Consider the following 20875-nt stretch of genomic DNA (forward strand, 5'->3'; position numbering starts at 1 on the left):
CTGAACTTGAAAATTTGCCCTTTTTTTTCTAGGTTAGCCAATATACCAAAGCAATTGAAATGTATGAACAGAAAATCTGAAACCTAATCATCAAGGTGGAACATATGGAGTCGACCAGTGTTTCTTACACTTAGTTGGACTTTCAGTTACTGAAACTGGAAATCAACTAAATGGAGAGACTGGTCACTCAGCTGCAATCCACACTTGTTTGAAGCAATGAGATTGTTGAACAACTATACGTGGAGGTAGAGTATGAGGGTTTATTCTGCCATTCAGAAACATTCAGTTCTGTTACACCAATGAAATTTGGAATGTCTCTACTATTGTCAGTGGAGTTACTCTGGATTTAAATCAGTGTCAATTAAAGCAAATCTTGGCCATGAGCATGTTAGCATGTTTCTTCATATGTGGCAAAAAATGGCAATTTTTATCAGTTGTGTGACTGACAGCTAAAGTTCTTGGATGCTGCTATATTAAATAAATATTTTGCCTATATTATTATAATAAATATTAATTTATGGGCAACCATGCCTGAAAGCTTCTGTGCGCCAACAAATAGAATTAAAAACTGAACTTATTAGGGTAGTGACCCAATCAATATAAAATCAAGAAATCAAGAAATGAAGTTGACTGTAATTTAAAGTCATGCTGAATTTTTATTTCTCTAGATCAAGAATCTGACTCCCATGATAAATGATCTGGGATCACTGGAGAAAAACAATATCTTTGCAATCCATCAAGAAATTGTGGCTCTCCAGAACTGATTGAAGGAAAGTGAAAAACATAGAAATCAAACCACAACACCCTCCTATTTCCCACCGGGTAAGCATTCCATGTATAAATCACATGAGAAGGGATGGGCGAAGTAGGAAGAAGACTGAGTTAAATGAAATGACAATAAATCACAGGTCTTGGAAAATTTGCCAGACATACTAAACTTTCAGCAGCAGGCTGATATGAAAGATGAAGGCAGGAAACAAACACTTTCGCATACTGTTTTTCAAGTACAAAAAGTTAGAAAATAGTACAAAAGTATGAAAAGTAATGTTTTGCCCTTCATCCAAACTCTCTGAGTAGTACCTCAGTACCAGCAATATTTGAAATAAATCACAGATTTATAGAAGCATTATATCCATTTAATTTTTAAATAAGATGGCTGAGTTAAGTTCAGTAATAGATTCAATATGTCGAGAGTGTGGCAAGGCACCTTCTCGGTCTCCCCAGCCTCCACTGCTTTTAGCCCTGGTGAGACAGGCTTGGGTAATATGGTCCCCCTTGGGATACAGGGGAAGTCTGCTTCCAGTATCTCCACCTGTCCTTTTTAGAGTCTTTTTCTCCCTTGTGGGAGAGAATACTGGTGAGGCTTGCTGTCTTGCTGCTCCTAAACTCCTGGCAGCAGGGCTCCTTCTCTCTCTGCTCTCCCCTCTCCTTCCTCCCAGGGAAGGGTTTAAAAAGGTCTCAGGCAGCCCTAAGTTGGAATCAGCTGATCCTAATTAACCTCAGGTGGCTCCCCCTCAGCTGATTCTAATTGATACCTTGGTAACCCTTTCTCAGCTGAACCTGATTGATCCCTAGTTACCCCCCAGTTGATAGGGAGGAGGGCCTTTTAACCCTCTGGGACTGAATTCTACCCCTCCCTTGAAGCTGTATGTCTTGAGTTTATCACATATCCTCCCCCCCGCTCAACACTCCAGGTTGGGCTACTTGGGTCAGCAAACAGTGTACCCTTGAAAGGCCATCCACGTTGCCATGCTTGATTCCGGATATATGTTGTACTCTGAAGTGGAAGGGTTGTAGTGACACGAAGCACCTTGTCACTCTCGCATTTTTCTCTTTGTTTTGGTGCATCCACTTCAGAGGGGCATGATCCGTGACAAGGTTAAACCTCTGTCCGAGTAGGTAGTAGCGAAGGCTTTCTATGGCCCACTTTACTGCCAGGCATTCCTTCTCTACTACGGCATATTTACGTTCCCTGGGCAGGAGTTTCCTACTGAGGAACAGGACTGGATGTTCTTCCGCTCCAACCATTTGTGAAAGAATCACTCCCAACCCAACCTCAGAGGCATCCGTTTGCAAAATAAACTCTTTCTCCCAGTCGGGAGCTACCAGCACTGAGTCAGTTCAGAGGGCGGTCTGCAGATCTGCAAAAGCCTCCTCAGCTGCGCTAGACCATCTCACTAGGTCTGGGCCATGGGCTTGTGTTAGGAATTGTTAATGGGCATGCCCTGGTGGCAAAGCGGGAATGAACTGCCTGTAGTACCCAACCAGCCCCAGGAATGCTCTAACCTGTTTCTTCCGGACTGGTCGGGGCCAATTCTGTATTGCCTCTAACTTGTTGCATTGGGCTTCACCACACCTCTCCCCACTATATACCTGGGGTATTCGGCTTCTGCTAGCCCAATCGTACATTTGGAGGGATTTGCAGTCAGCCCCGCCTTCCTCAAGGTGTCCAGGACTGCTTCCACCTTCCCCAAGTGCTTCTCTCAATCTGGACTATGTATAATGACGTCATCAAGATAGGCGGCTGCATGCTTGCCATGTGGATGCAACAGTTTGTCCATGAGGTGTTAGAAAGTTGCAGGAGCCCCATGTAAACCAAAAGGGAAGACAGTGTATTGATACAGTCCCTCTGGTGTTGAAAAGGCCGTCTTATCTTTGTCGGTCTTGGCCAAGGGAATTTGCCAATAACCCTTAGTCAGGTCAAGGGTGGACAAAAATCGTGCTTTTCCCAGTAGGTCAATTAACTCATCTATCCGGGTTATAGGGTATGCATCAAATTGGGACACCTCATTCAGTTTCCGGAAGTCATTGCAAAACCTCATACTGCCATCTGGTTTAGGTACTAGGGCTATTGGGCTTGACCATTGGCTATGAGACTCTTCAATGACACCTAACTTCAACATTTTCCTGACTTCTGTCTTGATCTCTTCTCTTTTCACCTCCGGGATCCAGTATGGCCAGTATGGTTTCACTGTAGGCTCTGTGAGGATGTGATGGTGAACCTCAGTAGTCCTGCCTGGCTTTTCTGAGAACACGTCCCGGTTGCATCTGATCATGTTGATCACCTCAGTTCGTTGGTCAGGGGTCAATTCTGGGGATATTCCCACTTGGCCAGGCGGGTTGCTTTCGGGGGGAGGTGACCCAAGAGTGACCACATGAGCTTCTCTGTCTTGCCAAGGTTTCAACAGGTTTATATGATAGATTTATTCCAGCTTCCGGCGTCCAGGCTGTCAGACTTTGTAATCGACCTCTCCAATGGCTTCTATTATCTCATATGGCCCCTGCCATCTGGCCAGGAGCTTGCTCTCCGCTATGGGTTCGAGCACCATTACCCAATCTCCCACCTGGAATTTTCGGATTGTTGCTTGGCGATTGTAGTATGTTTGTTGAGCCCCTTGTGCCCTCTCCATGTGTTCCCGCACTATGGGGGTGACTTGGGCTATCGTATCTTTCATCTGCAACACATGCTCAATGAGGTTTCTCCCTGGGTTCGGCTGTTCTTCCCAACTTTCTTTGGCAATGTCCAGTATTCCACGGGGGTGGCAGCCATGTAACAGTTTGAATGGGGAAAACCCATTTGACGTCTGAGGCACCTCCCTTATCACAAATATTACGTACGGTAGCAGGGTATCCCAGTTCTTCCCATCCCGGCTCACAACCTTTCATATCATGTTCTTTAATGTTCTATTAAAACGTTTGACGAGGCCATCGGTCTGCGGATGATAGACTGAGGTCCTTAGGGTCCGTATGTGGAGCATTGCACATAGATCCTTCATGAACTTAGATACAAAGAGGGTTCCTTGATCCGTCAGGATCTCTTTGGGTATTCCCACTCTAGCAAATATATGGATTAATTCCTTAGCTATGGTCTTGGACGTAGTGTTCCATAGGGGAACGGCCTCAGGGTATTGGGTGGCAAAATCCAGCACCACCAGTATGTGCTGATGGCCTCAGGCTGATTTTTCTAGTGGCCCTACTAGGTCCATAGCTATTCGCTCAAAGGGGACTTCAATAATCGGCAGAGGTACCAAAGGTGCCCTTAAGCATGTAATTGGCATTCTGGACAGGAGGCACAATATCGTTGGACTGCCGCAGATATTTCAGGCCAAAAAAACCTCTGCAGAATTTGATCCAGGGTTTTATCTACCCCTAGATGCCCCCCAAACAGATGGCTGTGAGCTAGCTCCATCCCACCCCTCTCATGTTTCTGTGGAGCTGTTCCACGACTTGCTCTTGGATCCGGACTACTATGTATAGCAGATCCTTCTTTATCATATAATATGGCCCTAGGCCCATGGCTCTTCCTTCCACAGGGACCCCATTCACCTCAACTACTTCTTTGCGAATATTATTATATACTGGATCATTGGCCTAATCCTGTCCAAAATTCTCCAATGAAGGTCCAATTTGCCCAAACTCAGCGGGTTCTATTTCCCCCTCCCCCTCGAGGGTGGTCCCTGGGGAACTGGGCCCAGCTGCTGGCTCACCGACCTCCTGCCTAGTTCCCTTGTCAGTCGGGCCAACTCTTTCCCCTATGAGTATAGGCTTCTGGTTCTGGGTCAAGATTCTTGTTCCCCTCATCTTATCTACCATCCTTTCTCGCCAAGTCTTCCTGATCTTCCCAGGGGGCGAGAATAAATCCTGGGCAAATTCATGGAAGACCGGGGGGGGGCTAACTATCGAGGTCATTCCATTGCTCTCTGGGTTATTACCTTCTTCTGACTCCCCTCTAGGAAGTAGACTGCCAAACCCTGGGAAGTCTCGTCCTATGAGAACTGGATAGGGGAGTTTCGGGACCACCCCCACTGTCACCTTAGTGGGGTTTCCCAGGCCCTCTATTTTTACTGGGATGGTTGGGTAGTAATTGACATCCCCAAGGACACAGGATATTCCTGTGCGCTTGGCCCGGGATAGTTGATCTTGCCCGACCAGCTTTCCTGAGACAAGCATGACCGCACTTCCGGAGTCTACTAACGCGGTGGTCTTTATGCCATTCATTTTAACTGGCCTAGTATATCTATGAGGGACCATCGCAATCCCTACTAGATTTATCAGGTCACATGGCTCTTCTAGATTTCCCAGGTCGCATTGCATGGGCTTCTCTAGGTTTGGGCATTGGGCAGCTATATGCCCTATCTCTCCACATGCATAACAACGGTACCCTGCTCAGGGCAGCCCTCTATTTTTCGGGCTGTGAGGCCTTACCCCTCTGAGTCTTTCTCTCCCAGTCCCCAAGTTTCTTCGAGATCTCCGGATGCTCTTCAGCCTCTTTCCTCCCCTCCATAGTTTGGCCTGGAGCTACGGCAACTCGGGCCCTTGGTACATAGACTTGCCTCCTATTCTGGCGCCTCCCTTCCCCGGTGGTCCGAGAAAGTTCCTTTGCTGCTAGGTGTCTCTCTGTGAGGGCAACTAGCTCATCATAGGAGGAGGGATCATTTTGACTGACCCATCCTCGTATGTCCGGTGGTAGCCCTCTCATGTACCTGTCCACAACTATGGTTTCCACGACTTCCTCTGGCCGGTGGGTCTTGGGACGCAGCCACTTCCTGGCTAGGTGGATCAGGTCAAACAGCTGGGACCTCGGTGCTTTGTTGTCTCAGTATTTCCACTCATGGAACCGCTGTGCTCTTATCGCTGTTGTCACGCCAGACCTCACCAGGATCTCCGCCTTTAGCTGGAGTAATCTGGAGCTGCTTCTGTTGTCATATCAAAATATGCTTTCTGTGCCTCCCCACACAGAAAAGGAGCCAGGATACCAGCCCACTGGTCATGGGGCCAGGCATCCCGCTGGGCTGTTCTCTCAAATGCGAGGAGATATGCCTCTACATCATCATCCATCATCATCTTCTGTAAGTAGTGGCTGGCCAGCTGGGGCTGAGTCCCATGGGGGCCATGCATTAGAGTGATGATGTTCTGGTAATAAAGGGGCAATCAGTTGTCAAAGGTAGTTGTTGCCCTGGCAGCCAGGTTGCTAGTCATTCTCCCCAAGTATGAAAATGAACCGGAGGGAAGGAGTGCTGAATGGTGGATTATCTCTGATGTCACAATGCTACTGCTCAGACAACACCAGGGGGTAGCAAATGTGTGGTGTGTATGTGTGTGTGTGTGTGGGGGGGGAACAGGCTTTTCCAGTGTTCCTGTTTTTCACAAATTTCCTAAAGAAGCCAACAACATAACTACACAGAATATACATTAATGATTATTCCACACACGATAATTAGTCACTGAAATTTTATTCAAATCCTGCATGGCATGTTTATAAACAAGGGATCCAAAAAAGAGAGACCTTGTAAAACAGAAAAAAATTGATGCTCTGGTGTATTTGTGGTTGTGGTTAAAATTGAATACTGTGACTTTAAATTTTGGGCACGGTTCCTGGATGTGCTTGCATGCTTGGGAGCTCAGTAGGCAGCACACAATCGGGGCATAGCAGCAGTCAGTCAGCAGGTACCCAGTGAGTTGTGCCTCTCTGTTATAGGCAGTAGCTTATGTTCTCTCCCTCTGATTTTTGGGTTCTTGCGTGTTATTGTTCTGGCTCCTAAGAAACAAATTAGGAAGACATTGCAAACTTCCAGCAAGAGTATTTTGTGTTTTCTCTAACCTGTCTGCTTGTGTGCCACAAAACATAAAAGGCACAATCTCATAAAAATAAAAGAAACTTATGCAGACAAATATCCTTTGGAAACAAAAAAAATGGAGCCATTTCATTCTGATAATGTTCTCTGTCTATCTATCCCCATAGAAAAATATCCATCTGTCTAGTGTCTACCTGTCTACCTGTCTGTCCTCGAACAGAAGCATCTGTCTATCTATCTATAAAAACACCTCTCCATCTACACCTGCCTTTATTTAATTGTACACTGATTTTAGGTGGGGGCTGTGGGAACTGAGATAATAGTGGTGGCAAATGGAAATAATGACAGTCTGAGGATCTCCTCTTTATATCATCTGCTAAGTTAAGTAATATAGTTAAAAAGGCAGTGGAACAACCAGGGGGAGATGCCTATATTGCAGAAATCACATATCAGTGCATAAAGGAGAAGCTGTAACACAGTTACTGGACACGTTTTTTCAAGGGAAATGGCACCTTCCTTCATTATCTGGCTCAAGTTCCATTTCCGTATTGTTTTCTCCTGTAAATCACATGATAGAAATTTCTGCACAATGACTTAATGAGTGAGAACTAGCTCATATCTGCACTCCAGTACTGATCAGAAAAAACCAGTCCCCATATTTACATACAGCGAGGAATAATTTTCTGGTGTATTCTCCTCCTCAGAGCATCCTTCACCTCCTTGTTCCTCAGGCTGTAGATCAGGGGGATCACAAGGGTATCAAACGCAGCCACCATTTTCTCCCAGTCCACTGAGCTGCCAGATGAAGATCATGAATATGTAAAGATCGGGGTCTCATATAAGATGGAAATGACAGTCAGGTGGGAGGCACAAGTGGAAAGATTTTGTGCCTTCCTGCCGTGGAGCGGATCCTCAGGATGACAAAGATAATGTAAATGTAGGAGATGAGGATGGTGAAAACGGTGCCTATTGTTTCTATGGCTGCAAAGATGAAATGCACTAGCTTATTGATGTGAAAGTAAGAGCAGGAGATTTCTTGGAGTGGGCGAATATCGCAGAATAAATGATCGAGGACATTGAAGTGGCCGAAGGACAGACTGAATACAGTACATGTATGCACAGTGGCATTGACACAGGCACATAGGGAAGATCCAGCCACCAGCTGGAAGCAGAGTCCTTTGGACAGGATGACATAATAAAGCAATGGGTTGCAGATGGCCACAAAGCGATCATAGGCCATTACAGCCAGGAGGCAAAGCTCATTGTTGGCACAGAAGGAGAAGAGGAAAAATTGAACCACAGATCCGAGGAAAAAAATGGCTTTAATCTTCACCTTGCGGGCAATCACAGAGGGGCAGACAACATCTGTCATATCTATAAAGGGAAGGGAACAGCCATCCTGTGTACAATACTATAAAATCCCTCCCAGCCAGAGACACCAAAATCCTTTTACCTGTAAAGGGTTAAGAAGCTCAGGTGACCTGGATGACACCTGACCCAAAGGACCAATAAGGGCACAAGTTACTTTCAAATCTCTTGTTTGTGTGCTCTTTGTTTTGGGTTATTTGCTCTTGGGACTAAGAGAGACCAGACATCATTCCATGCCCTCCAAATCTTTCTGAACAAGTCTCTCATATTTCAAACTTGTAAGTAACAGCCAGGCAAGGTGTGTTAGATTTACCTTTGTTTTCTCAACTTGTAAATGTTCCTTTCTGATAAGAGGATTTACCTCTGTTTGCTGTAACTGTGAACCTAAGACTAGAGGGGGTTCCTCTGAGCTCTTTGAATCTGATTACTCTGTAAAGTTATTTTTCATCCTGATTTTACAGAGATGATTTTTTTACCTTTCTTTCTTTAATTTAAAGCCTTCTTTTTTAAGAACCAAATTGATTTTTCCTTGTTTTAAGATCCAAGGGGTTGGATCTGGACTCACCAGGAATTGATGGGGAAAAAGGAGTGGAGATGGTTAATTTCTCCTTGTTTTAAGATCCAAGGGTTTGGATCAGTGTTCAACAGGGAATTGGTGGAGGGAGATATTCTGGGGTGGGGGTGGGGAAGGTAGACAGAGTTTCCCAAATAACTCTTAAATGATTTGGGTGATGGCAGCCAAACCAGATCTCAGATGGTAATTAAGCTTCGGGGTTCTCATGCAGGTCCCCGCATCTGTACCCTAGAGTTCAGAGTGGGGAAGGAACCTTGACAACATCTAAGAGTGACAAGTTGCCGTGGAAAAAATACATGGAGCTGTGGAGTTGGGAGTCAGCCCTAATCAGCGTGGTAAGGTTTTCTGACAAGCCTTTGTTTCAGGAGACCCCATACTGAGAGCTACTTAGCAAGGGCGAGAGACACTGGTTAAACCGGTTTGTCTTGCTCTTGGGAGGAGGGGGAAATTTTTTTTTCTCTTTCTCAGTCTAAAGCACAGTTGGTAGCTGTGAACCAGCTACATCAGCATAACACCAAATGCAAATACAAAGTTTTTGTTTCTTTTCTATTCAGTCTCTCTGGGAATAGAAAGGGGTAGGAATTGGGGTAAACAGTTCACTAACTGCAGAGGGGTGTGGCCAGCACCAGAAAGCACAAAGACACGAGTACCAGTCAAACAGCTGACCACAAGAAAGACATGGAGAAGCAACAAGTCAGAGAGGCTGACCACAGGAGGGCGTTGGAGCTCCAGAGGGAGGCCCACCAGCAGGGCCTGGGATTAGCAAGAGCTAACCCACATGTTCCAGCCAACCCTAACAATCCTTCTCCAGGCACAGTTCCCCATCCCAAGAAATTTCCCACCTACATGGCAGGTGAGGACACTGAGGCCTTCTTAAAAAATTTTAAAAGGACCTGCCATGGGTACAGTATCCCTGAAGACCTGTACAAGGACTGGTCAGGAAAGTGGACTTTTGCTGTCTATGACAATTATTCCATCCCCATGCTACTGGGGGAAAACTTGGCCAACCATGTGCAGCTGGCCAAGAGGGGGGGAGTGGTCACCCGCAGTCAGGCCAAACAAGCTTCCACTCCCATCCCTGTCCCTGAGCTGTCCACCAGGGCCCCGTCTGTGTTACCAGAAACCCAGACCAAGGTGGTGGAACTGGATCCCATGCCAACAACTACAGCAGCCATAGTACATCCAGTCCCAGGACCGGAACTGGAAGAGCAACCAGCGGCAGAACCAGCGCCAGCACTGACGCCAGCGCTTGCAACTCCACCGCCAGAGGGCGCCAGCGGGCCTAAACTGGCAGAAGCAGCAGACAACTCTACCCAAGAGGCTCAGCCAGAGCCTGAAATATCACCTTGTGCACCAGCGGAGAGCGGTTCACAGTCAACGGAAACAACCTAATCACCTACATCACTTCCAGAGGGACCCAGCCCAAGTCCACAGTCTACGAAGGAACTGGTGTCTCCAGCCTCAAGGGAACAGTTCCAGACTGAGCAGGAAGCCGATGACAGCCTTAAGAAAGCTTGGGCGGCGGCACGGAGCAACCCACCGCCTCTCAGCTCTTCTAATCGATCCCAGTTTGTTGTAAAACAAGGACTTTTATATAACAAGATTCTTTCTGGTGGACACCAGAAAGGCCAAAATCCTCAAAAACAGTTGGTAGTTCCAACTAAGTACCGGGACAAGCTCTTAAGCTTGGGCCATGACATCCCAGTGGTCATTCTGGGGTGAACATAACCAAGGACAGGTTGGGGAAGTCCTTCCACTGGGAGGGGATGGGCAAGGACGTTGCCAAGTATGTCCGGTCAAATGCATAAAAAGTGTTCTTCAATGTCAAATACCTTGTTGTTTACATACTTAGTAGTATATGTAATAGTGCATGTGTTTTGTTAATCTGTTTATTTTAAAGTTCTAGAAGGAAATCACCGCCAGTGTGGGTCCCCCACTGTCTGCGATTTGGGGGGCGTGTCATAAACAGATAGTTAAGGGTTAAGGTCTCTTTTACCTGTAAAGGGTTAACATGCAGTACCTGATGACCACCTGACCAGAGGACCAATCAGAGACAAGATAATTTCAAATCTCTGTGGAGGGAAGCCTTTGTCTGTGTTCTTTGTTAGAGTTCTCTTTTTGGATCTAAGAGAGGCCAGTCGTCTCCAAGTTCTCCTGGAGTAGTTCCTACTATTCAATAGTGAGTATTAATTAGAAAGGAGGATTAGTCTTATAATTTGATTTCTACATTTGCAATTGTGTGTTGCTGAAGGAAATTCTTTATTCCTGTTTGCTGTTACTTTGCTTTTACTGAGAAAGAAAGGGGGAGGGGGAATGCTCTCCAGGTTTATAGGTTAGACTCTGTGTATTGTTCCATCTTGGATTACAGAGACAAGTTACTTTCTTTTTATTCTTTAATAAATCTTTTCTGTAAAGGACTTGGTTAATCTTTCTTTGGGTGGATTCTCAGGGAAAGGGGAGGGGGAGGCATCCCTCTGTAGTTAGATCCCGGTATCTCTCCTAGGAAAAGGGAGGGGGGAGGAAGCGGGGGGAATGGTTTATTTCTCCTGGGTGTAAGAACTCCATGGATTTGGGGCTCTTGGGATCCCCAAGGATTTTGGGGAAGGACTGTGTCCCAATCCACGTACCTGATTGGGTGGTGGCAGCTTTTACCAGGTCTAAACTAGGATTTCTAGTTCAGAGGGAAACCAGTGCAGGTCCCCATTTTGGAACCCAACAGCTCTAAGTGGGGGTGAGACCTATGACAGTGGGGAAGGAACCTTGACAACATCTAAGAGTGACAAGTTGCTGTGGAAAAAGTACATGGAGCTGCGGAGTTGGGAGTCAGCCCTAATCAGCGTGATCAGCCCGACATTCCCTACCAGGGTGCAGAAATTAATGGCCCGTGGCTTAATACGGTGCTAAGTGTGTGAAATTTCATGGCCCATGAAATAGAGGCCAGATTAGGAGATCATATTGTTTCACAACCGACTCCTCTATGAAAAGCTCAGTCTGGGGTGAGGAACAGACTCTGCTCTTTTACTGGATAACCTGCTTGCTCCTCAGAATCAATAATGAGCAAGTGGGGTGATCCAGGGTGCAGCTCAAACATCCAGGGGCAGACATCAGGCCTGCAAGAGAAAGGTGAGTGTGACTTCACAAAGGCCTTTGGCAGGAACTCAGCCTATTGGACAAAGATGATGAGGCGTCTGTGACCTCACAGAGCTCCCTTGACAACAGCCAGGCAGGACAGGGATGTGGGGCAGGGGGAACCTCAGGGACCCCTGAAGCCTTGCTGCAGCAAGCCTCCATCTCATGGTCTCTCTGTGAGGACCAAAAGAGGATTGGTGTGGAGGAAATTTTTTTTTTTCATTTCTGTGTGGATTTTGTCGAAAGAAATCATCATCCGTGTAGAAGGTAAGAAAAATATAGGCTTTATGTACAAGATGGGGGATTCTATCCTGGGAGGCAGTGACCCTGAAAAAGACTTGGGGTCATGGGGGATAACCAGCTGATCCTGAGCTCCCAGTGGGACGCTATGGCCAAAGGGGCAAATGTGACTCTTGAAGCCGTACATAGAAGAATCTCAGGTAGAAATAGAGAGGTTCCATATTTGTGTACTGGGCACTGGTGCAACCACTCCTGGAATATTGTATCCACTTCTGGTGTCCACAGTTTGAGCCATGCTAATAAATTGGACAGGGTTCACAGAAAAGCCTCATGAATAATGAAAGCATTAGAAAACATCCATTGTGCTGACAGACTACAGAAGCTCAATCAAACAGAAGGTTATTCAATTCCCCTGTTCCCTGCCCTCTGACCCCCCCAACGCCTATCCACCCCCCACCCCCGAACTACCCTGCTGTCTCTCCAACGGCCCCTCCCTGCCCCCTTACTGCGCTGCCTGGACGTGGCTGGCGGCACTACAGTCCGGCCGTGGCTGGAGCCGGGAGCCCGGGGATGCGGGGCAGGAGTCGCGCGGCCGGAGTCCGGAACCGGAGGATGTGGCAAGAGCCGGGTGGCTGGAGCCAGCGGCTGGCCGGCCGGAGACAGGGAGGGCCGGGGCCACGGGCCGGGGCGGCCGGAGCCGGGCAGCCGGGAGGGCCACGGGCCGGGAGGGCCGCGGCCGGAGATGGCCGAGGAGGGCCGCGGTGCCGGGAGGGCGCGGCTGGATCCGGGCGGTCAGGGAGGGCCGCAGGGCCGGGAGGGCTGCGGCCAGAGCTGGGCGGTCGGGGAGGGCCGCGAGCCTGGGAGGGCCGCAGAACCGGGAGGGCCGCGGCCGGGCCGGGCAGCCGGGACGCGGGGCCGGGAGGGCTGCGGCTGGAGCTGGGTGGCCGGGACGCGGGGCCGGGAGGGACGCGGCCGGAGCCATGCGGCCGGGGATGCAGGGCCAGGGAGGGCCGCGGCCGGAGACTGGCCGGGGCGCACGGCTCTCCTCGTTCCCTCTACCCCTACCTCAGTGTCATCTTCCTGTTCCTGAGCAGGAAGCCTGCTTGCTTCTCAGTCCTCCCAGGCTTCCCACGCGAACAGCTGATTCGCGGGAAGCATGGGGGGAGGAGAAGCAGGGCGGAGCATTCATGGGAGGAGGTGGAGGCAGAGCTGAGGTAAGCTGGGGCCGCAGCAGAGAGCGCTTGTTAAATTTAAATGCCCTTTTAGAACCGGTTGTCCCACGCGGGACGACCGGTTCTAAAAGGGCTTCTAAATTTAACAACCAGTTCCCGCGAACCGGTGTGAACCGGCTGCAGCTCACCACTGCACAGGCTCCATAGCGGGGATGCACCTCGGACTGTGCATATAATCAGGTTAAAAGTGCATCACAATAGTGAACTCATTGTCAAGATGATATTCTGTGCAGAGGATTGTAAAACAGCCCGTTACTCATCTGAGGCCTGAATGCCATAGGGATATCCCACTCAAGAGCATTGAGATGTGTGAAGAGGTCACCCTAACTAAAAAGTCAGAGGTCATGGCTGTGCTGCAACTTCACTGGCAGATATTATCAAGCAGGCCAGGCCTGATTCACAAAAGTTGCCTAAGATTAACATTGTGGGATCATAACCTGCACCTAGCAAAGCATACCACAGAACGGGTACATTACAGCAGCAAGTTCATAAGGAGATGGCAAGCCTGCTGGACAGGAAATAATTAAAGTGTCAAACAGTCCTTGGGATGAGGAGATTGTTTTGCTAATGTTTCCAGGATCCCCAGGATGGCAAAGATGATGTAAATGTAGAAGATGAGGAAGGTGAAAATGGTGCTTATTGTGTCTATGGCTGCAGAGATTAAATGCACTACCTTATTGATGCGAAAGTAAGAGCAGGAGATTTCTTGGAGTGGGCAAATATCGCAGAATAAATGATCAAGGACATTAAAGTGGCCGAAGGACAGACTCAATACATACATGTGTGCACAGTGGCATTGACGCAGGTGCATAGTAAGAGCCAGCCACCAGCTGGAAGCAGACTCTCTTGGACAGGATGACATCATAAAGCAATGGCTTTATTGCCACAAAGCGATTGTATGCCATCAGAGCGAGGAGGCAAAGTTCATTGTTGGCACAGAAGGAGAAGAGGAAAAACTAAACCACACACACAGGGAAAGAAATGTCTTTACTCTTTGCTAGGGAACTGACCATCACCTTGGGGGCAATCACAGAGGAGCAGACAACATCTAAGAGTGACAAGTTGCTGAGGAATAAGTACATGGAGCTGTAGAAGTAGTATAGAACTCAATAGTATTCATCACCATGCATTTTTGATAGGTTTCAATGCCCCTTTTAGGGTTTATGTCCCGCCTTCCCACCCCGTTTCCGTTGGCGCCGAAGTGTGGTGCCATCAGCCATTTTGAAAAAAATGTGTGTGTGTGTATGTGTTTGACTAGGGGAAGTATTGTGTATGTTTTGTTTGGGTACGTGGAGAGAAAAAGGTTAAAAGAAGAGAGTGAGAGAGTGTAAAGATGAAAAAAGAAAGTTTGAGTAAGGTTTATGGAAAAAAGGAAAAAGGTTATTTGGATGTGATTGAGTAAGGAGAGAGACTGGTAAAGGCAGGTTATGAAAGAATAGAAAGATTTTTGTTTTTAGTTTGAAAGAAGAGAGATTTTACTGTGTTTGAGTAAGGAGAGATGGTAAGCTAGTTTGGTAGGCTATTAAATAATAGAAAAGGTTGAGATAAATGTAAAAGGTGTATTAAATATTAGGGTGGGTTAAGAAAAAAGTTAAAGAATATTGAAAACTAGGTTTATAAAGGGAATTTACTAAGGCAGAACCTGTTTAGTAAGCACATGGCCAAAAACTATAAAGGGGTACTAAGAAAAAAGCTTTTAAAAACATTAAAAAACTAGGTTTATAAAGGGAATTTACTAAGGCAGAGCCTTGGTAAAAAAGTTAATAAAAAAACATTTAAATTATTCAGTATCAGGGTAGGTTAAAAAAGAGGTTAAAAGAAGGAACAGAGCAAGAAAAGGGAAAAGAGAGCCCCCTTTGCAAAGGACAAAGATAGCACATGGTGGAATCAAAGAGAGAGAGAGAGAGAAAATGACACTGGCACTGTCAGCCATTTTGGAAAAAAATTGTGTGTGTATTTGAATAGGGGATATGTTGTGTGTATTTGTGCTTGGTTACATGGAGAGAAAAAGTTTGAAAGAAGAGAGTGAGAGAGTTTAAAGCAAAGAAAAGGAAGTTCTTCTTCACACAGCGCACAGTCAACTTGTGGAACTCCTTACCTGAGGAGGTTGTGAAGGCTAGGACTATAACAATGTTTAAAAGGGGACTGGATAAATTCATGATGGCTAAGTCCATAAATGGCTATTAGCCAGGATGGGTAAGAATGGTGTCCCTAGCCTCTGTTCGTCAGAGGATGGAGATGGATGGCAGGAGAGAGATCACTTGATCATTGCCTGTTAGGTTCACTCCCTCAGGGGCACCTGGCATTGGCCACTGTCGGTAGACAGATACTGGGCTAGATGGACCTTTGGTCTGACCCGGTACAGCCTTTCTTATGTTCTTATGTTCTTATGTTTCTAATGATCGAATCCTTTTCCTAGCAACTGGAGTTCCCTGCCCCGGAGAGGTAACCTCAGTGCGAGAGGCAACCCCAGTGCCATCTGGAAGGAGGGTCCCAACTATGGGAAGGTTTCCCTCTGCTCCCATTGACTGCTCTGCTTCCCTGGGCCTTTCATCCTCCTCAACAGCACAGAGGTTGTCTGACCAGAGGTGGGACAATTCTACAGTGTCCTGGAAAGCCTCATCAACATACCTCTCTGCCTCTCTTAGCTCCTCCAGTTCCACCACCATGGCCTCCAAAGTCCGGACGTGGTCTCTGAGGGCCAGGAGCTCCTTGCACCGACTGCACACATACGCCACCCACCCACAGGGCAGGTAATTGTACATGCTACACTCAGTGCAATAAACTAGATAGCTCCCACTCTTCTGCTGGGCTTCTGCCTGCATTTTCTCCTAGTTAATGAAAGGGTTGTTTAAAGCAATAAGTTTTGAATGTAGTTTGGTTTATAGGCTTTAAGGGGACTTCAGGGGCACCGATAGAACTGACAAGGGACCCCCACTCCCTTCCCACTCCTCTTCCCACTCCATTGCAAAACTCCCTGTTAGCAGCCCCTGTTTGCAAAGCTCACTGGTCGCTTGTGCGCGGCTTTATAAAGCTCTGGCCTCTGTGAATGCCCCACCCACTGATTAAGGCTCAGCCAATTACCAGGGACATCTAGCTTTCAAACCTTCCTTTGACGCTCACAGCCTCCAACTGCCAGCTACAGCACACGGTCCTTCAACCAACCAACCAACCAACCAAACAGACTGACAAACACAAGCTCAGCACACAGCAAGTAACCCCCCAAACACAAACACACACACACTACAGACAGTCACTTACCCCACAGATGCTGTATTTTCTCCTCCTTCACCTGGAGAACTCCCTTGTGAAACTCCCTGTTAGCAGCCCCTGTTCGCAAAACAAATCACACTTGGATATGCGCTGCAGTGCCTCTGTTTCTGGCATTCTGGAGGAGGAGGAAGACACCAGCTCCCATAGCTGACCCTGAGGCACCTTCTGGGCCCAAATGGAGGTGGCCCCGGGTACAGCTATGGAGGAGGGACCCAGGAGAGGGCAGGAGCCGGGCAAGGCAGCTCTGGGGCTTCCTTCACAGGAAGCCGAGGAGCCAGGAGCTGCGCCACAGGTCCCAGCAGGAGCCATCCACCACCCTGGCCACTGAGGAGCCCTGCGCCAGCCCAGAGCAGGAGATGGGCGACTCTGGGACAAACACCAGCAGCTCCGCCTACTCCCGAGGGGCCAGCAGCTCCTCTGTGGGATCTGGCAGCCCTGAGGCTGAAGGCTCCCTCTTTGCAGGTCAGGGGAGATCCAGGGGAAAGGGAGGAGGACAGGGGTGGTGGGGGACTAGTAACACCCTGTGCCCATTGGCTTGCCAAGGCGCCGGGACTGACCCATGTGAGCCCCACTAACACACCAGTGGGGGTGGCACAGCCATGCCCCTTGGCAGGGGATGTTGGGTGGAGTTGGTGGATCTCCAGCCTCCCCTGATGTTGGGGGAGGGGGGCTGTCTGCCACGGGGCCCTGAGACTGATGGGGCTGAGGGTGTCTCTGGGAGGGGCAGAGTGGGGCCCTCGCTGCCATGGGGATCCTTACAGAGAAGAGGGAAACATGGAGCCTTCTCTGTCCACTTCATCCCCCCAGCAGCAGAAGGGATTAAACGTTCTCCTTCCCTCCCTGGTGCAGACACCCCCAGCGCCCAGGTGTCGTGGCCTGAGGAGGAGGAAGAGTAGGAGTGGGTTGAGGAGGAAGAGAAGGAGGAGGAGTAATATGATGATGTGTCCCCTGAACAAGACACCATCAGGGTCATTGAGCAGCACCTCCAGGACAGAGATGAGGTACAAAAATCCCCCAGCTATGCTGCCACCAAGTCTGTCCTGCTCCTTGTTCCATCTCCACCCAGGCAGGGGGGTCTTGTACCAGAGAATCCCTCACCCCCAATGGGGGGACACACCTCTCTTATCTGGCACCCCAAAGTGGGGACATTTGTCCCACACAGGCCAAGGTCCCCGCAGACACTGTCCAAGTTACAACCCCTGTCTGTGCAGGGCGACACTGGTTTCGGGAAGGAGGCAGCTTTCCCTGTCCAACCCCATGGAGGTCCTGAGCCCTGAGGCTCTCTCTCTCTCCCCCCACCCCACTCCTAGTTGGTGGAGGACAGGGCCAAACAGCTTCGCTTCCTCCAAGCTGTCCTGAGTCTGTGTTTCTCTGCACAGGAGCAGAAGCGGAACATCCTGGAGCCCCACTTTTCAAAAGCAGCCCTTGTGGAGAGCATTGTGGTGAGTGGGACCCCGTGCCCGGCCCCTGGGGCGAGGGATCCAGACATGGGAGGAAGAGTTAGTGGGGCCGGAGGGGGAAGCAGAGGATGGGGGTTCCTGGGGCTGAAGGCTGGGGGGGGGCAGGGAAAGGGATAATTGTGACACTGATTGGGAGCTGGCAGTGAGGGAATTGTAAGACCAGAGGGGAGGGGAGGGAGGAATTGGGTGGGAGAGGGGGAAGGAAGTTTGATGGATGGGACGAATGGGGGCCCAGCTTGTTGGGGATGGGGGTGATACTGGCTGTTTCTGCAGAGCACTTTGGCCTCCTCCCTGGGAAGTGTCTGTGGGTCTGTGGGGCCTGAGTCTCACATGCAATTTTGTTTCCTTGAAGTCTCCCAGGAGCTGATTGAAAATCTTCCCGTGGTGTCCAAGCCAAGCTCCATCATGTCCAGCTTCATGGCCGTGGTTTACAGTATCAGGTACCAGGACCCTCCCATCCAGCTGCCCTAGCCCTGAGGCTGATCAGGCCCAGAGCCGGGAGTCCCAAATCCTCCTCTGGCTAGGTTACCCCCAGCTGTGGCTGTTCCCATTCCTCAGCAGAGGAGGCAGGAACGTCCCCCCCATTTCCTGGCTGGGGGGTTGATTTCACTCCAGTAACGTTACAGTGTCCATGGGGGGGATCATTGCGGGGGAGGTGGTGATGTCCATGGCAGTGCCAGCACCACGCTGGTGCTGCAAAGTGTATGACATGCTCCTCTCTCCTGCCAGAAAACTGAAGCCGTCGCTTGACCTGGAGCTGGAATCACGTCTCCTATGGGCTGTTCTCCACAGAATCTTTACCGTGGGCACTGGGAACGACACCACCCACTTCTGGGTAGGTCCTGATCCTACTTCTCTGTCCCAGGAGCAGGAGCAGGCTCTGGTCCCTGCTCCCTCGCTTTGATGGAGCTGCTGAAAATAGGGGAGGAGTGAGCAGAGCTGGGAACAGGCCTGGGACAAACTGGCAGGGAGGGCCCCTTCCCTCCAGAGGGGATTGCATTACACCTCCCTGGCTGATCCCAGACTTTCCTCCTCTCCTCATTCTCTGATCTCCTGCCTGGACTCTCCTGGGGATCCTACCTCCCACCCATTGCAATTTGGCTGTTCCATAGTCTTCTGGGTACCAGGCCCTGCAGAGAGAACTGCTAAGTGCAAGGATTGAAGAGGCAGCAGGCATCTGGCCATGAACTCTTGCTAAGAGTCCCTGGAGTGATGTGAATGGGAGAGGCCAGGATGTGCCTTTTGAGTCTTGCCAGGGCTCCTGGAGAACCCTCCTAATTGTACTCTGACTGGTGTAGCCCCATGTCCCATGACTGACAGGTGCTCCCTCTTTTTGCAGGCTCTGCACAAGAGCTATTTACAGAGCCTGGACACCATGTTCAGGGGCTGGCTGACAGAGACCCCCACCGTGGAGAAGCTGCAGCACCTCTTGGAGGTGAGTAGAATGGACGGTCTGAGGTGGAATTGCCCCTGAACCCTGTGGGAGGGCAGCAAAGGAGAGACTAGAAGAGCCACGGTTCCATTGTGGCCTCCCAGCTTGGACCCAGCCAGCCACACGTTCCCAGAGCTGCCAGTGCAGGGGGAAGGAGCTGGGACTGTCAGCCTGAGCTCTGCACGGTTGCATTGAGCACTAACAGTGAAAACCAGGCCTGGGTGGGGACTGAGAAACTGAAACCCCTGTGAGATGCAGGACATGAGCCTCTGAAAAAAGTCACTGGCTCCTTTCTAGGGAGACCCTGAGATACAGGAGAAGCCTCAGGGAATCAGCTCTTCTGTCCTAGGGACACTGCAGTTCCTGGAGAGATTGTCCTCACGTCCGTTCCATCCATCCTATCAAGGCCTTTGAAGCTAGGGGCTGAAGGTCCAGGGCATGTGCTGTTCATGGATCAGGGGTCAGAGCAAATAGACCAGACCCAAGACTGACCATTGTCCCAGCCCGGAGAGACAATGAGCTTGTGCCCAGCAAGATGTGGGCAGTGTCATGAACCCCCTTTTCAAGCTCTGCGACCAGGGCTCGGCTATTCCACCCTGAACACAAAGTCTCAGCCCCTTGGGGAGGGGGAGAGGCTCGTTTGTAGAGCATGTACGCCTGCCCGCTGACCCTCCCCTGCCTCCTTCTCCCGCAGCACATCCATCTCTCTCTCCAGTCAAAAAACACCCAGGAGAGAGCCAGGGCCATACAGACCAGCGCGGCCCTGCTCCAGTTTGCCACCTCCCTGCCTGGATTTGACGTAAGTGACCTCTGACCCCAGCATCCTGCAGAGTCAGGTTCCTCATCCCCTGGCTAATTGGTCCCCCCTGGGTCCGTAAGGGACTGCGTTCCATAGGCCACTGGCTGGCAGGGTCGTGCCTGGCCTCAGGGCCCTTGTTATCCTGGAGCAGCTGGGCAGTGAGTGCTCATAGAGGGCCCTTGCCCTGGTCCCTTTGCTCCAAGCTCCCTTGGGGGCAGAGAGGAAGAGGGCTCTCGCTCCTCTCCCCCAGCACCTTCTACAGAGGAGTGGGAGCAGAGCTCAGGTCCAGGGGCGCTGGAGAGCTGCAGGGAGAATGTTGATGGATTCCCCTCTCCTCCACCTTCCACCAGACCTCCTCCGCCTTCTCCAAGGCAGGCGAATTTGTGCTGCAGCTGGGTCTCTACATATCCCACCAAACCAATGACATCAGTCGGCAAGCCAGGGGTGGGATCTATTGGCCGCACAGGCTCCTGCTGCGGACGAGGGGTAAGAAACCCAGCTGGGGAATGGGACCCCATGGAAACGAGCCTCTGGGAGACTAGCTCCAGCTGGCCATTGGGACGCCTCTAGAACTAAGGCCTCTCTATTTAGACCCACTGTAGCGGGGAAGAGGAACCCCAATAGAAACAAGGCCCCTCCTTTGAAACTCCCTCTGCTGGGCAATGGGACCCCACAGAAAGAAGCTCCCTCCTTTGGGACCAATCCCACCTTAGATGGTGACTCTTTCTCTCCCCCTCTCTCTGAATTACGGAGATGAGTATAAAAGTGCCAGGGAAATTGGCTGCTTTATCTC

The 20875-nt window shown here is 49.7% G+C and overlaps 1 protein-coding gene and 2 long non-coding RNA genes across 3 annotated transcripts in view; 2 read left to right on the forward strand and 1 right to left on the reverse strand.

Moving 5' to 3' along the window:
• The window catches only part of LOC120392556 (antigen WC1.1-like), a 127240-nt gene that overhangs the window by 60846 nt on the left and 45519 nt on the right, over window positions 1-20875 (reverse strand). The gene's annotated exons all lie outside the window — the stretch shown is intronic.
• On the forward strand, window positions 17788-18674 carry LOC120392563. The gene is made up of 3 exons (XR_005591721.1): window positions 17788-17833; window positions 18204-18291; window positions 18581-18674. It is a non-coding gene; the product is annotated as an uncharacterized LOC120392563 (long non-coding RNA).
• Window positions 19248-20518, forward strand: LOC120392562. The gene is made up of 3 exons (XR_005591720.1): window positions 19248-19286; window positions 19978-20082; window positions 20433-20518. It is a non-coding gene; the product is annotated as an uncharacterized LOC120392562 (long non-coding RNA).

The sequence above is a fragment of the Mauremys reevesii genome, unplaced genomic scaffold, assembly GCF_016161935.1.
Source record: "Mauremys reevesii isolate NIE-2019 unplaced genomic scaffold, ASM1616193v1 Contig10, whole genome shotgun sequence".
Taxonomy (NCBI): Eukaryota; Metazoa; Chordata; order Testudines; family Geoemydidae; genus Mauremys; species Mauremys reevesii.